Here is a 15,007-nt window from a genome sequence, read left to right on the forward strand (position 1 = left end):
CCTGAATAAAACTAATCTGATTTCAGAGAAAAAGAAGTGTTGCTTTACTTGTTGAATGGCCCTCGAAGTAAGAAATATCCTATCTTCCTGTGTCAGTCATTTTTAACATTCCTTTCCTACCTGAATCTAAGGGGAACCCTTAATTTCTTACGAGTGGACTTAATTTCATGCACCCTTTTGTAACAGCACGTCTCATGCGCTTCTATTGCCCTTTTTTCCGGTATTCCCATACTCCATTATTCGGTTCCATGCAATGTTATGACCCAGATGGAACTATTTTTATATTTCTTCTTGAAATTAAAGCCCATGTCTGATCCTAGTTGGCTCGCTTTAGCATGGATGCTCGCCATTGGCAGCTTACTTTAAGACAAATACAGACATGAGTATGAAACTGGCAGAGTAAAACTGTTTGGCGGACTTGGGCTCGAACTCGGGACTTTTGCCTCACGCCGACAAGTGCTTTACCGACTGAGCTAGCCCAGCTCGACTCAGCTTTGCGTCTACCTCCACCTCTTCTCCTACCTTTCGGACTTCACAGATGATGTTCTTCCAGGACTAGAACTCCAGAAAGAGAAGAAAGTACAGGCAGATGTCTTAGCCGCAAGCTAATGGATTGCTCGCAGAGTGAATTTTCATTCCCAAGAGGAGTTTTGGAAGGCAAGAAAAGAGGTACTGCCATAAGTAGGTCTGTGAGGGCGTCGTGAGTCGTGCTTGGGTACCTCAGTTGGTAGAACACTTTCCCCCTGACGGAAAAAGTCCCAGTCTCAGCAGACCGGACCGGCACGCAGTTTGAATCTGTCACAGAGTTTAAAATCTGTTCACAGACTGATGGATAGTCAAAATTCATTCTGGAGACACGCATGAGTAGTATTTTAGTTCTCACGTTGATTCTGACTTGCGTAGTGAACATACGCATCTTGTGACATTCACCTACTATCACTATGCGATGCATCTATTGCCAATTTTAGGAGTTTGTCGTGAAGATCAAGAACTTTCAGTGCAGCCTCACTATGTTCCAACCCCTGTAAAATATGAACATTTTCTTGGTAAAGCAAATTTCAGCTATGTTCTCACCGCTCAACGCTAAACTCCTTTTATTTGTTACTAGCAACTTCTTGCCTAGATGCCATTGGCGACGCGTCATGGCACCGAAAACATTAGGGAGGCATCCAGATCCGCGACCGCTCAGCTGACTAATACAGATATTCGAGATTAGCCGGAACCTGGTCCACAGCACGTACCACTCCGTTTACGGCAGGTCAGATGCACTCAACAGAATTTAGGACGTAAATGTAGAGGGGGGGGGGGAGGACAAAGGCATCATCAGTTCCACAGCAGGTGCCTCATTTTCAAGGGTAGGGATGATGCATTGTCTTGTTAAAAGTTACAGCTTGTATGGAAACTAGTATGCCGATTTGATAGGAGTGGGGAGGAAGTGGTGAAGTTCTGGGCCTATATTACATTTTGCTTAAAATAATATATTACACCGAAATTCCAACTTCAATATTAAAACCCAAAAATCTTGTTTTACGTTTCACAGAATTACCAGCACATGCTCTGTACTTCGTATTATAGTTTCTGAAGAGATGGTGCTAGAAGAAATAACTGTTTAAAAGTCTGGTGATGATTCACGTGAAACCAAGATGTAAAGATAAATTTTACACAGTGAAAACTGCTCAGTAAAAGAGAAGGTGTCGAAACTGAAATGAGTTAAACCCTGAGATGAGCAACTTAACTTTGTTTACGAAGTTTTGACGTAATCCAAGTACAGTATTTCCGCCTGATTAAGCACCTAAAATACTAATTATTAAATATTGTTAATGACGTTGTAGCGAAGTTCAATGCAGTAAACAGGGTTTTAAAAAGAAAGCACAACAGTAGTTACACAATTGCAGTTAGTGGACAATTATTAAAATTTAAAGCCTGAGAACACCTGAGATGGTGAAAAATGCTCTATTTACAATTATCTATCGATACCGCCAATTTTGAGTCGATTCCTCGTCGTTACCTTTATGGGTGGTTTTCTCAAAAACGCGGGGTTGTTGACCCAAAATATCTTAGATTCCTTTGTTTTAGGTTGTACACAAGCGACCTGTCAAATTTGAGCCGAATCGGTTGGCCGTGTCTGAGGCTTTCCCCTTGTGAGTAAAGCCACAAATTAGAGTTGGTTCCTGTCCAGGGTACTGTGACCAGTGAAGCCTACATGAATAACATCCTGCGATCCGTGGCCACACCCTCTCTACACAACATCACAGACGCTAGTTTTCATCAAGACAATACATGATTATATGTTTCTGCGCGAACATGTGCCTTCTTGGTGTCACAGAATGTCAGCCTTTTGCCTTGGCCTGCCAGAGCCCCAGACTTGTCGCCAATCGAAAATGTGTGGGATGTGGTGAAACGACGGATGCAGCGCTGTGACACAATGCCAACCGCCACAGATGAAATTTGGAGCCAGTTGACTGCAGCATGGATGGCTATATAACAGAGCGCCATTCGCGCCTCATAAGCGTCGAAGCCACCACGCAAGGAACAAGTTATCCGGGGCCCATCACTGACCCTGTACCTACTAGGCAACGGGACATGTGCTCACCCGAAGTGACTGAATACTAATAATTTTTGTGAAACATACTAATGTTCATGTCCTGTGAATATGAACGGCTGTCTCTAGTCGTTCAAAGTGTTCTGTTTTTTTGTGAACATGAGTGTACTTTTTCTTGACTTTCATTTGCGGTCATACCTCATACTTGTAAAACGTACTGTGAACCGAGGGGCATTTTCGACATTAACGGCTGTCAGTGCAACAGGCGCCAATTTTGAAGGTCACAGGGGCTCGTCCGCTACCTGCTACACTCCTGTAACTTCCCAGCAACAGCGATTAACGGTGCGCGCGCATCGCACTGCAAGGTCCGTCGATTCTCACGCTTCCACTGGAGAAAAAGGCGGGCTGCGCATCTGCTAAAGGCAGTTTTTCTGAAGTCACCTGAATTATTTTTTCGCGCGCTTCAGTGTTGAAAGTTTTCAAGTAAAGAGTAAACCATGGTACATATTTTATTGAAACTTCCTGGCAGATTAAAACTGTGTGCCCGACCGAGACTCGAACTCGGGACCTTTGCCTTTCGCGGGCAAGGTTCGCAGGAGAGCTTCTGTAAAGTTTGGAAGGTAGGAGACGAGGTACTGGCAGAAGTAAAGCTGTGAGTACCGGGCGTGAGTCGTGCTTCGGTAGCTCAGTTGGTAGAGCACTTGCCCGCGAAAGGCAAAGGTCTCGAGTTCGAGTCTCGGTCGGGCACACAGTTTTAATCTGCCAGGAAGTTTCATATCAGCGCACACTCCGCTGCAGAGTGGAAATTCTCATTCTGGAAACATCCCCCAGGCTGTGGCTAAGCCATGTCTACGCAGTATCCTTTCTTTCAGGAGTGCTAGTTCTGCAAGGTTCGCAGGAGAGCTTCTGTAAAGTTTGGAAGGTAGGAGACGAGGTACTGGCAGAAGTAAAGCTGTGAGTACCGGGCGTGAGTCGTGCTTCGGTAGCTCAGTTGGTAGAGCACTTGCCCGCGAAAGGCAAAGGTCCCGAGTTCGAGTCTCGGTCGGGCATACAGTTTTAATCTGCCAGGAAGTTTCATATCAGCGCACACTCCGCTGCAGAGTGAAAATCTCATTCTGGAAACATATTTTATTGTTTCATAGTGTTTTAGTACATATTATTATTTATTCATTACAGTTTTAGGGAAAAGGTATATTTTTAATGATTTTAAATTAGTTTCTGCGTAAGTGCGAAGTTGGATTACCTAGGCAATGTGGATGAAGTAACGGGCTCTTCAAAAGATGCATACGTATCATATTGTAAATGAGTGCTAGGAAGTCTGTCCAAAGATCCATTTGGAGCACTGAGTTTTGATGGGAAAAGTGACGTGATCAAACAGGGACGGCCCACACTAAATCTTCCACACTGAGAAACGCACAGTATAAGAAATGAACACAACGTAATAAACATTCAAGACATATTAGATTCTCGAAAACGGTGCTCTGAAGACAATACCAAAACCAATTTCACCATGGGATATACGAACAAGCTTTGTGCTCCGTCGCAAAGCTGCCTAAATGACGGTGAACACAAAATTAGAAACAACAGCCACATAAATATCAGTCGTGAAAAAGTCGAGCAATTTGCATTCAGATCCGAGTACATATCACTTCTTTTTGTTATTCTTTACTGTGTCTTGCAACTAGTATCGAACGGATGTTCTCCACTTTTGTTTCTTTGTGCTTCTTCGTTAAGCTGATGGTAACTACGTCCATTTTGTCCTCCAGCAGTTTAGGGATTTTTTTCTCCAGCTTCCTTCCCTGAAATCTGTCCTTCCAATACTCTTATTAGCATACTATTTCCCTGCAATACATATCTCAACCCGTCCTTATAATTCCCACTGGTTTCGTTTCCTCTCCTATATTTCAAGTATTTCTTCGTTCATTTCTTCGTTCCTCATTGTATCAGTCCATTCCACTTATTACCAAATCCCCATTTCAAAACAATCCCAGTACTTTTCTTCTCTGTTTTTAACTGCCCGGGTTTTACTGACATACATAGTCCTTATAGTACTCCAGATAAAACACTTTTCGAACCTCTTTTTTTAGTTTTATCGTTATTCTTTTAGGTGTCAACAAACAGTTCACTTTTTCAAATATATAATTTGCCCATACATATACCACTTATTGTTCGTTCCATACAGCTTCAATGTTTCATAACCAGCTAGAGCATATTAGCCAAATAAGAACTGCAAGTATATTGAAAAATTATTGTAAGCTTGGCTCTTCTTATGGGTGAACGAATTACTATTAAGTCAATAAAATTCTTCTAGGTTTGAGGCCGCATTGTCATCTATCAAATTCCGACGTTTCGGCGACTGTTGCAAGGTGCCTTCCTCAGGGTGTATTGCTAGCAATACACACTGCAATACACACTGAGGAAGGCGCCTTGCAACAGTCGCCGAAACGTCGGAATTTGATAGATGACAATGCGGCCTCAAACCCAGAAGAGTTTTATTGACTGTGACAACGGCCGCGGAAGCCTACGGTTACGAATTACTTTTTTTGGTCAGAGTAACTGGAGACTCTTTAGTGGCGAAAGTTTAGTTACTGTTTTTCGCAGAATCCATCGAATGGCACCATTAAACCGGAGTGTGTCTTTGCCGTCTTTCATTACTTAGAAGGAACTTACCCATATCACTATTTACAACGTATTCCAGCATTGTTTATGGATATACGTAGCCAAAGTGTATTTTCGTTGTCGTTTCATTCAAGTAGAACAAATTGAACCTGCAGAGGAATTTATATTCCAGAGGAATTTTTAATACAGCAGAGCTGTCTTGGATTCCCAGACATGTAATATCACTCAACCCGAGATCTATTCCATATTCCCGCAGGACACATCCCTCTCGGTTAATTTTATTACTAGAAGAAGGACATTAGGAGGCAGAAGAGAGCTTCGTCCCCGGTATTTTTAATCGAACTACGCTCAAATTTTCTGTCCACCACGACCAATTATTGGGTCCACCAACAAAGGTAAATTAACGACATTATTATCTAATCATTTATGTAACAACATCGAAGAGGAATAATTAGAATGTGTCAAAATTCGACACCAAAATGTAGTAATTATGTTAAACTTCAAAATTAAACTGGGATGTTCTACAGGTTCTAATTGCCAGCAATCTCTCTGAAGTTGTCACTCGCTCAAGATGTAGTTATTTAGTGTTACATCTACTGTTTAAAGATACCTGTTGAAAGAGTGAGCAAGAGATATTTAACCTCTGCTTGTCTCGAAGAAAATTTCCGCTTTCTAGCAACGTGGTGTATCGAGTTGCTCCTGTTTGTATTTTGTTTGCCTGGCTTTGCGCTGTGTCTGCCTCGTAACAAAAGTCTAAGTAAATACGTTTGAGGGGAGGACGGGACGAATTCCAAAGTGCACTGGTTTTATTAAGTTGTTGTGATCTTTTAAGGAATAACTGGTCACGATAAAAGGCTTGCACTGTGACTGTGTCTAGAAGTAATAGAAAGAAATGTTGGTGCATGCCAATCATTTTTCTCCATAGACAGAATGTCCTATTTTCCAAAATTCCCAGACAGTATTATTCACATAGTCAAACATATGTGACCATACAATACTTTTACGTGCCATTATTGTTCCAGTACTATAATGAGAAAAGAGAGTAACGATAAATTTAAACTGAAGCTTGGAAACCACGATGAAGAAATTCTGTTACCTTGGAAGCAAAATAACACAGGTTACACTTGCAATTGCCATAAAATATTATTACGATATGACGTACTCTTGATGTTCTCCAGTAATCTCGTAATTAACTACTATCGAGACCTTTCTCCTTGTTGTAGTCGTTAACCTACATTTGTCCACATTTAAAGAGATCTGCCACTCATTAAACCAAGGAAAAAAATTGTCCAGATGTTTCTGCATTTCATAGCAGTCGTCTAACGACAATATCATTCTTAGATGACAGCATCGGTTAGCGAACAAGTATTTCAGTATTATTATTATTATTATCTTGTACTTATGTATTTGGTCCTTATTTAATTTTCACGGCAGACAGAAACAGCTTTCCGCCAGGTTTTAGGTACACTACCAACCTTTCGAGTTCTGTAGCTTCTTCCTGAAACCACGATGCTAGCAATTTTGTTTTCAAGTATCAGGACTTTTAGCATAAAACTGAAGTACTTCTACTTCTGCGAATCTTGTGTGTTACAACTGTCATTACTAGAGCTGTAAGCAAGAACCGGCGCAAATGTTGTGCTACATAAGTGTAGGAGATTGTAACAGGCGGTTTTTTATAGTAGCCACATTGAGGAAATCATTGATAGTGAAAGCAGGTGTATCTATAGTTATTGTAACGAAAATTTGAACTTGTACTACTGCCTTTACGAGTTGTTTCGAAATGAAACCACTGGGGCAGTATGTAGCTTTTACACAAAATTTATTACATTTTACGCCCGTTTCGTCTTGTTATTTAAGACTATAATTTGTTTTAGTCATTAAGAGTTCTCGGTAGTTTCGAGATGTGCGGCTGTCTCTAGGAAATTTGCGAATTTACTATCAAATAAATGCATGAAATGATGGTTGGTTGAAACCTGCATATCGTAGTTGTTTCAAAGTGAAAGCACCTCCATACAACAACGTATTGTTCCATATTGTTGGGATTCAAAGGTTTGAGATACATTTGATACCACTGTTTAGATACATTGGTTGACAGCAAAACTGCATTGCCCAGAAGGGGAGGAGAAAAGGAAATGGAACATCACTTGTTGAGAAGTTATGATATTTCACTGGTTCCGCAGCGCAGTAAAATTTACAAAGAGCGTGGTAGGAATAGCGCCCTTATCAGTACGACGTTGCACTCCTTCTGACCTAGATGCAACCATTGGTTCTGTTGGGAAGAGCGTCAAAGCTGTTGCATCCTCTCTAATAATCCATGTCACTTGATTCGTGTTATCCTGGGTACTAACAATGGGGCGGAGTTGACGTCATGGCTGCTCCCATACATGTTCTACTGGGACAATTCTGGTGGTGTTTCTCGCCACGTGAGTACCTCATCACGCGAACAGTTCATAATGCCACGTGACATTTGAGGACGAGCATTGTCCTGCTGAGAAACAGAACCAACATAGGTCGTATGAGAGGTAATGCAATACGACACCGGATTACCTAAATATACAGTTGCTCTGCCAGAGTTTCCTCAGTGACTAGTAACCGTGACCTGGAATCAGATGTTCAAATGTGTGTGAATTCCTAAGGGACTAAACTGCTGAGGTCATCGGCCCCTGGACATATACACAACTTAAACTAACTTATGCTAAGAACAACACACAAACCCATGCCCGAAGGAGGACTCTAACCGCCGGTGGGAGGGGTCGCGCAATCCGTTTCATGGCGCCTCAAACCACGCGGACCCTCCGCGCGGCTGACCGGGAATCATATCCGGCTGCTCCCCACACCAGGAGTGAAAACCAAGTCAAGTTTGTTGACATTGCCAGCCGTGAGATACGCGATCTGTTGTAAATATTTTATTTATGTTGGGAACTGAATACCGATGAAATCAAGATCGCGCTTGAAATCTTATTTATTCGGGTTAGTTACTAGTTTCACCTAACAATCTAGTCATGACACGAAGATGGCTGGATTGTTAGCCAGAACAAGTAATCAAATCAAGTAAAGAAGATTTTATATGCAATCTTGACTTGATGAGGCTCAATCCCTAACATAAACAGAAAAGAGTAAAAATCCGTGCTGGGTTGTTACATGTCCCAAGGCATCAAACAAGGCATCCAACATGGGAAACAGAAGAACTTCAGAAAGCGTAGAAACTGCCGTGGACGCACTACAATGAAAGAAATAATTAAAGAAAGGCTAAACTCAGGCACTGCAGTACAGATGTACTATCCGAAGCATCAGAAACTACCACAATCGGAGCATAAGGCATCACAGAGACAGAAAAAATAAAACGTAAAATTCCTACAAAAATTATTACGGTATATTAATAATTTTTACTTATGGACCGTCTGACAGCAACTGAATAAAACACAATTTTAGTGCCGTACGCGTTTCGCTTTTATTTTCATTGCTTTAAAACAAGCGTTCAGTGCATAGTGTTGTGGAATGGGGAAAAAAACCGCAAATTGGCGTTCATAAGAAGAAGAACAACACCAAAAATGCAACAGGAGCGTAATATGTAGGAAATTGTCCACGCAACCTGCCACTGATGATGCCTTGCAGAAAATAAAGGCGAAACGCGTGTGGCACTAAAATTGTGTTTTATTCAGTTGCTGTCAGACGGTCCATAAGTAAAAAAGAAATTATTAATATACCGTAATATTACACGCAACTGAGGAAGACAGGACTATAAAAGTTCCTAGAAAAAGTTTTGGAGCAATACACAGAGACTGCATGTGGACGAAGAGACAACGAAAGAATTATATGAAAACACAGACACGCTCACAGACGTGATCAGAAAACGGCAACTACTATTCTATAGACACTTACATAGAATGAATATCAAGAGACTCACAAAGAGGATTTTTGATGTAGTAAATAGTTCAATTAAAACAACCAGTTGGTTTCAAGAAATAGAAGAAGATTTAAAACAAACAGGGATCAGTACTGAAATGATAAATAAAAGAGTTCGTCGCCGGCCGCTGTGGCCGAGCGGTTCGAGGCGCTTTAGTCTGGAACCGCGCGACCGCTACGGTCGCAGGTTCGAGTCCTGCCTCGGGCATGGATGTGTGTGCTGTCCTAAGGTTAGTTAGGTTTAAGTAGTTCTAAGTTCTAGGGGACTGATGACATCAGATATTAAGTCCCATAGAGCTCAAAGAAATTTGAACACGAAGAGAAACGACTGAGGCGATGAACCCCTCTCACCAGCACAATACCGTCGAGGTACGTGGTGGTGATATTCAGGTTAGGGAGAAGTTTACATGGGATAAAGCCTGGCGCTTTAAGCGTCTCCCTCACCGAGAAGCAATACGGGATACTTCAGTCCAGTTACACCCTTCCGTATCTCCACCTGCAACTTTTGCGACATAGCACTTCGCTCTATTGCTGCTACGTAGCATATTTTTGAAAACATCTCACACATTACTGTGGGAGGTAATATTGGTCAAATATAGAAGATCAGTTACTAAATTGTACAATTGTACGAGGGAGTGCCTAAAAGTAGTTCCTCCGATTTTTGCAACTCTTAAATCTTTTTTAAAGGAAACAAACGTTATTAACATTCTACATCTTTGTTCTTCATGTCTACATAGTTGCAACCCTCAGACTTTAGGCAGCCACAAATTGTAACATGTAACATGGCGGTGTGTGAGAAACAGCACGCTTAATCGAGTTTCGAGCTCAAAGAGTTCGGTTACACATCGAGCACCCTGCCCTTGACCATGACGATGTCAAACCACACACGAGAGCTGCGACATTTGCAGCAATTGACGCCTAGGCTTCATTGTTGTCGCTCGTCATCCATACAGTCTCGACCTGGCCCCACCAGATTTTCAACTGTTTCCCAAAATTCGAAGAACACCTTCGAGGACTTCTCTTTGATAGTGATGAAGCGGTGCTAGTGGACGTAAGGTAATGGCTCCGTCAACAGAGTCATTCATTCTATAATGACGGTATCGACAAACAAGTCTCTTGTTGAGAGAAATATGTTCATCGCCAGAGACACTATACTGAAAAATAAATAGGGAGAGATGAAGAATAAAGATGTTGGGTATTAATACAGTTTATTTTATTTAAAAAGTTGTAAGAATTTTCACTTAAGAAATTTGGAGGCCTTACTTTTTAGCAGGCCCTCGTATCTCCGGAAAGCAAACATATTGAGATTGAGCTAATCTGTCCTCTCACTACCATCTGTCCGGTATATGGCTGTGCCGCAAGTGGTTAACACGCATTTTGACACATCCTTCAGCCCTTCTACACAGTGAATTTCCCACAGAAAGACGAATATGGTTTACATACCCCATTTCCCACTGGACGTGTGACAGTACCTCACTGCAGACATTCATATACGATACTCTGGTCGAGGAGATCCGGTAGCAAGGGCACCTCGATCATTGGAACTGAATCCATTGTGTTTCTAGCTATGGGGGCATTTGCAGGATAAACGTACGCCGAACCCATCGACAATGTGCAGACATTACAGGAACGAGTAAAAAACGCGTGTGACGCGCTCTGAGTATTTGAGAGAGTGCGTCATCCACTGAGAAGAATGGATGAACGATATACCAGGCTCTATGGTAACCGGCTGCTGCGTTACCTGTCTGCCAAACCGAATTTCGGAACCCAGTACCAGGCTGCCTATGCAACGGCTTCAAAGAGCAACAAAATTTCGGTTTTCAGTAAACCATGTAATGAATGACCGAAGTTGAAAATTGAAAATGCTGTCCTAATCTACGCATTGAGGGGGATAATCTTACTTTAAAAGACTGACACACTATTACTATTTAACTAAACTCCATCCGAACTGGCCTTGGGAGGTCCAACGGTTCCGACCGGCCGCCGAGTCATCCTCAGCCCACAGGCGTCACTGGATGCGGATATGGAGGTGCATGTGGCCAGCACACCACTCTCCCAGCTGTATGTCAGTTTACGAGACCAGAGCCGCTACTTCTCAATCAAGTAGCTCCTCAGTTTGCCTCACAAGGGCTGAGCGCACCCTGCTTGCCAACAGCGCTCGGCAGACCTGATGGTCACCCTTCCAAGTGCTCGCCCAGTTCGACAGCGCTTAAATTCAGTGATCTGACAGGAACCGGTGTTACCACTGCGGCAAGGCCGTTGGCACACTACAACTATTACAGTTAGAAATTCTTCGTTTCTCTCGAGGCAGCGTAACTGCCGACCCTCTAAGACGCGGAGTATTTTCAGCCAGTATTTGACATTGAGAGTACTTAAGACGGGAGCACAGCAGTCCAATTTTCGAGAAATTTCGCTCAGTGGAAGAGGAGTCAAAATAAGCGAAGATATATCTCGGCTTAATAATTTCAAACGAAATGGTGGTACAGTTGCTAGCACAAGAGCGTTTGACTTTTGCACCCCACGTTTGAAAACTGAAACTGGTTTCTTTTTATTTACTTATCTATTTATTTATTTTTGCTGAGGACCACATGAAATAACTTACGTATTACTTCTTTTACCCTTTCCTTCTTTCCATTCTTTTTCATTCTTTCAATATGTTTCTTCTCTTCTGTCTTGTGTCCATATTGCACCTGCCTTTCTCTTTGTTTTCTCCTGTAGGCCCTCGAAACCTTTCACTTTTGCTCTGAACCTTTCTCTTGTTTCTTCCTCCTTTATTTGCATTTCCCTCAGTTCTGCTTTAACTTCCTTTATTCACGTCATTAATATTTTGGGGTTTCTGTCAAAGAAGTTAAAAATTCTTTTTCTTATCCTTTTTTCGTCTAGCCTTTTTAGGTGTCCATAGAACTCTTCTCTTCCGAATTGTCTATGATACTTACCCTATTTTTTCATAAACTCCTTTATCACTTCTTAATTTCCATTTACCCATTCTCATATTGTGGTCCCAAGATTTTCGTAATTATTTTCGTTTCCTTCCTTAATATTTCACCTAATTGTTAGGCAGTATTTAACGAACGGCTTTCTGATGCATAAAGGTATTTTCATGTAATGACAGCTTTTTAATGTCGAAGTATTGCATTTATGGAAATTACTTTCTTGTTATACAGGTTTTTTCTTAGTTAAAAAGCACCTCCATTTTCTGTGCCCTTGCTAGGTTAGCTTCTTTGTCCAATGCATTTGGTTGTATTATTTCACCGAGGTATTTAAATTTTGTAGCCTTTTTCATTCTACCACAATCAGTTTCTATATATTTCGGTCCTTCTTCACATATGTTATGTAGTGTGCTTCTTTAATGAGATATATATTGGTCTGCTTTTGAAGCTGTCTCTTATAGTAGATTAATCTGCTTTGCTGCGTCTAGTAGAGATTCAGCAAAGATGGCAAGACTATCTGCAACAGCCAGATAATCAAAACTCATGTTATTCCCTTTTCTCCCAACTCTAATTGTTCTGATGCGTTTTTCTTCTTTTCCTCAATTCCCTGATTGCCTTTTCTAGCACACAGTTGAAGAGCACTGAGAATAGTCCTTCTACGCCAGTTTTAGTCTCAAAAGCTTTGGAGGTTCGCCTAAAAATTTTATTTCCCATTTTGTATTTTTTAATTTTTTATTGTTTTAATTTATCTACCCATGTCACTAGAAGATTACTAAACGAATGTTTCTTATCAAGGTAGGCGATAAAAGGGCGTGATAACGCAACATTAAATCGATTCTTTACATTCCATTTTGTACTACCGTTTATTATTGCTGCAATGGCAGCAATTCATTTATTCTTCCTTCACCAAACAGGGTCTAATAACCCATTTCAGAATTGCGCATGATGATTTAATTTATTATTTCTTTAGTACTAGCTCTCTTCTCAAAACACTTTGCAGACAGTATCTATACAAGGTATGATGATAAAGCAGCGGGAATTTTTCAGTTTCGCGGTCATCATTACTCCATTTTCAATTTTTTTATCTTCTCTGTACACATGTTCCTGATGTATTTTTGCATCAGCTGTTTGTGAATATTTAGTTTATTGTTCAAGAATTTGCATTAAATTTTGCTTGAAATACGGAATAAAGTGCAGGACCATATTCGAATTATTGATGTGGCTTTTAGCGAATCTACTATGAGTAAGGAAAGAGCTGCTGATGAAGTCGACATATTATTTGGCTCATACCAAGTAATTTTTTTGGATGTTTTGGGCATGAAACGTGCAGTAGCAGAGTTTGTTCCGAAGTTGTTGAATTTCGACCAAAAATGACGGATCGTGGACATCGCTCAGGAGTTGCTGATTGAAGTCGACAACGTTCCGGAACTTCGAAAGAAGGTTAAAACATGTGACGAAACTTGGGTATACGGGTGTGAAGTCGAAACCGAGGCCCAATTGCCCCAGTAGAAACTGCCTGAAGAGCCAAGACCGAAAAAAAAACAATTCCGTAAGTTCGATCGCATGTGAAGGTTCCGTTTTCTTCGATTACAATGGGATAATGCATCTTGGGTTCCTGCCTTATGGTCGTATTGTTAATTATGAGTACTACCTGAGAATTATGCGCCGTTTGCGTAAAGCAATTCGAAGAAAACGACCGGGGTTGTGGCAAAATCATAGTGGAAATTGCGTCACAGTAATGCTGCCGCTCGCGCCTAAATACATTTTTGTGATTGATTTTGTGGCAAAAAAAAAAAAATAGTTTCATCAGCCACCCTATCGCCGGACATGGCCCCCTGCGACTTCTTTCTATTTCCGAGGCTGAAGAGAACTTCAAAAGGACGTCGTTTCGCCGCCACCGAATGAGTTTAAAACAGAATCGCTGAAAGAGCTAAACACCACAATGAAAAGTTAGTGCCAGAAGTGCTTCTGACAAGGGATTACTTTGAAGTGGGCAAAGTTGATACTACTGAACAAATATTCGTTGAGGAAAACTAAAAATCCTGCTACTTTTTGATTACACCTTGTACAGCACTAAGTGTACCTGCAAAAGTAAATCACTGTACGACATATAGTTCAGGAAATATGACGTCATAAGAACTGAGATGCGAGAAACGCTTTCGCTTAAAATGAAGCGCATACTGCCCAGACTATATTCATCTAGCGTTTCATAACGAGAGCGCTGGTAGACTTCCGGCAAACTTTAAGCATAATTTCAAATCTTTCCTCAGCTATTTCTTGCTTACTTGCCTTTAGTCAAATACCCATTTAATAGATTAACTCATTTTGTACAGTAATCAGACGTTGAACGCTGTTCTATACATGCGAATTACTGGTAGCGTCTACTTCTCCATGACCGCCAGATGGGAATGAGAAAAGAGACTGGCCAATGCCTTAAAAGGTATTGGTTTCCGGATACATCATTATGAGAAGATATGTTCCAGTTTTGACGAATACTACCACATACAGGAATATGTGATACTCTTTTTTAAACTCTCTGTATTCTTTTAGACTGGTTTAAAACCAGCCTACACTGCTGTCAATTAAAATTGTGTCCCAGGAAAGTGTTTTGGGACCCTTGTTGTCCATGGCTTATATTAATGACTTTACGGACAATATTGATAGCAATTTCAGATTTTTCGCAGATGGTGCAGTTACCTATAATGAAATATTGCGGGAAAAAATGGATAAATATTCGGTCAGATGTTAGTAACACTTCGAGGTGTTGGGAGACTGGTAATTTGTTATAAATGTTCAAAAATTTAAAATTGTGTACTTCACAGAATAAAAAACGTAGTATGCTATGAATACAGTATCAACAAGTGAAGCTGGAATAGGTCAACTCATACTAAAGCCTGAATCTAAAACTTTGAAGGATCATGAAATAGCCTCAGTCGTAAGAAAAGCTGGCGTCAGACTTCAGTTAATTGATAGAATACTATGGAAATGCAGTCGGTCTGTAAAGGAGATC

At 41.0% G+C, this 15,007-nt stretch overlaps 1 protein-coding gene and 1 non-coding gene across 2 annotated transcripts in view; both read left to right on the top strand.

Annotated features, from left to right (window-relative positions):
* Positions 1 to 15,007, top strand: part of LOC126456531 (extracellular serine/threonine protein CG31145-like) — an 847,422-nt gene that overhangs the window by 126,842 nt on the left and 705,573 nt on the right. The window lies entirely within an intron of this gene.
* Positions 3,518 to 3,592, top strand: Trnas-cga (transfer RNA serine (anticodon CGA)). Its single transcript has one exon. It is a non-coding gene; the product is annotated as a tRNA-Ser (tRNA).

Source organism: Schistocerca serialis, chromosome 2 (assembly GCF_023864345.2).
Source record: "Schistocerca serialis cubense isolate TAMUIC-IGC-003099 chromosome 2, iqSchSeri2.2, whole genome shotgun sequence".
NCBI lineage: Eukaryota > Metazoa > Arthropoda > Insecta > Orthoptera > Acrididae > Schistocerca > Schistocerca serialis.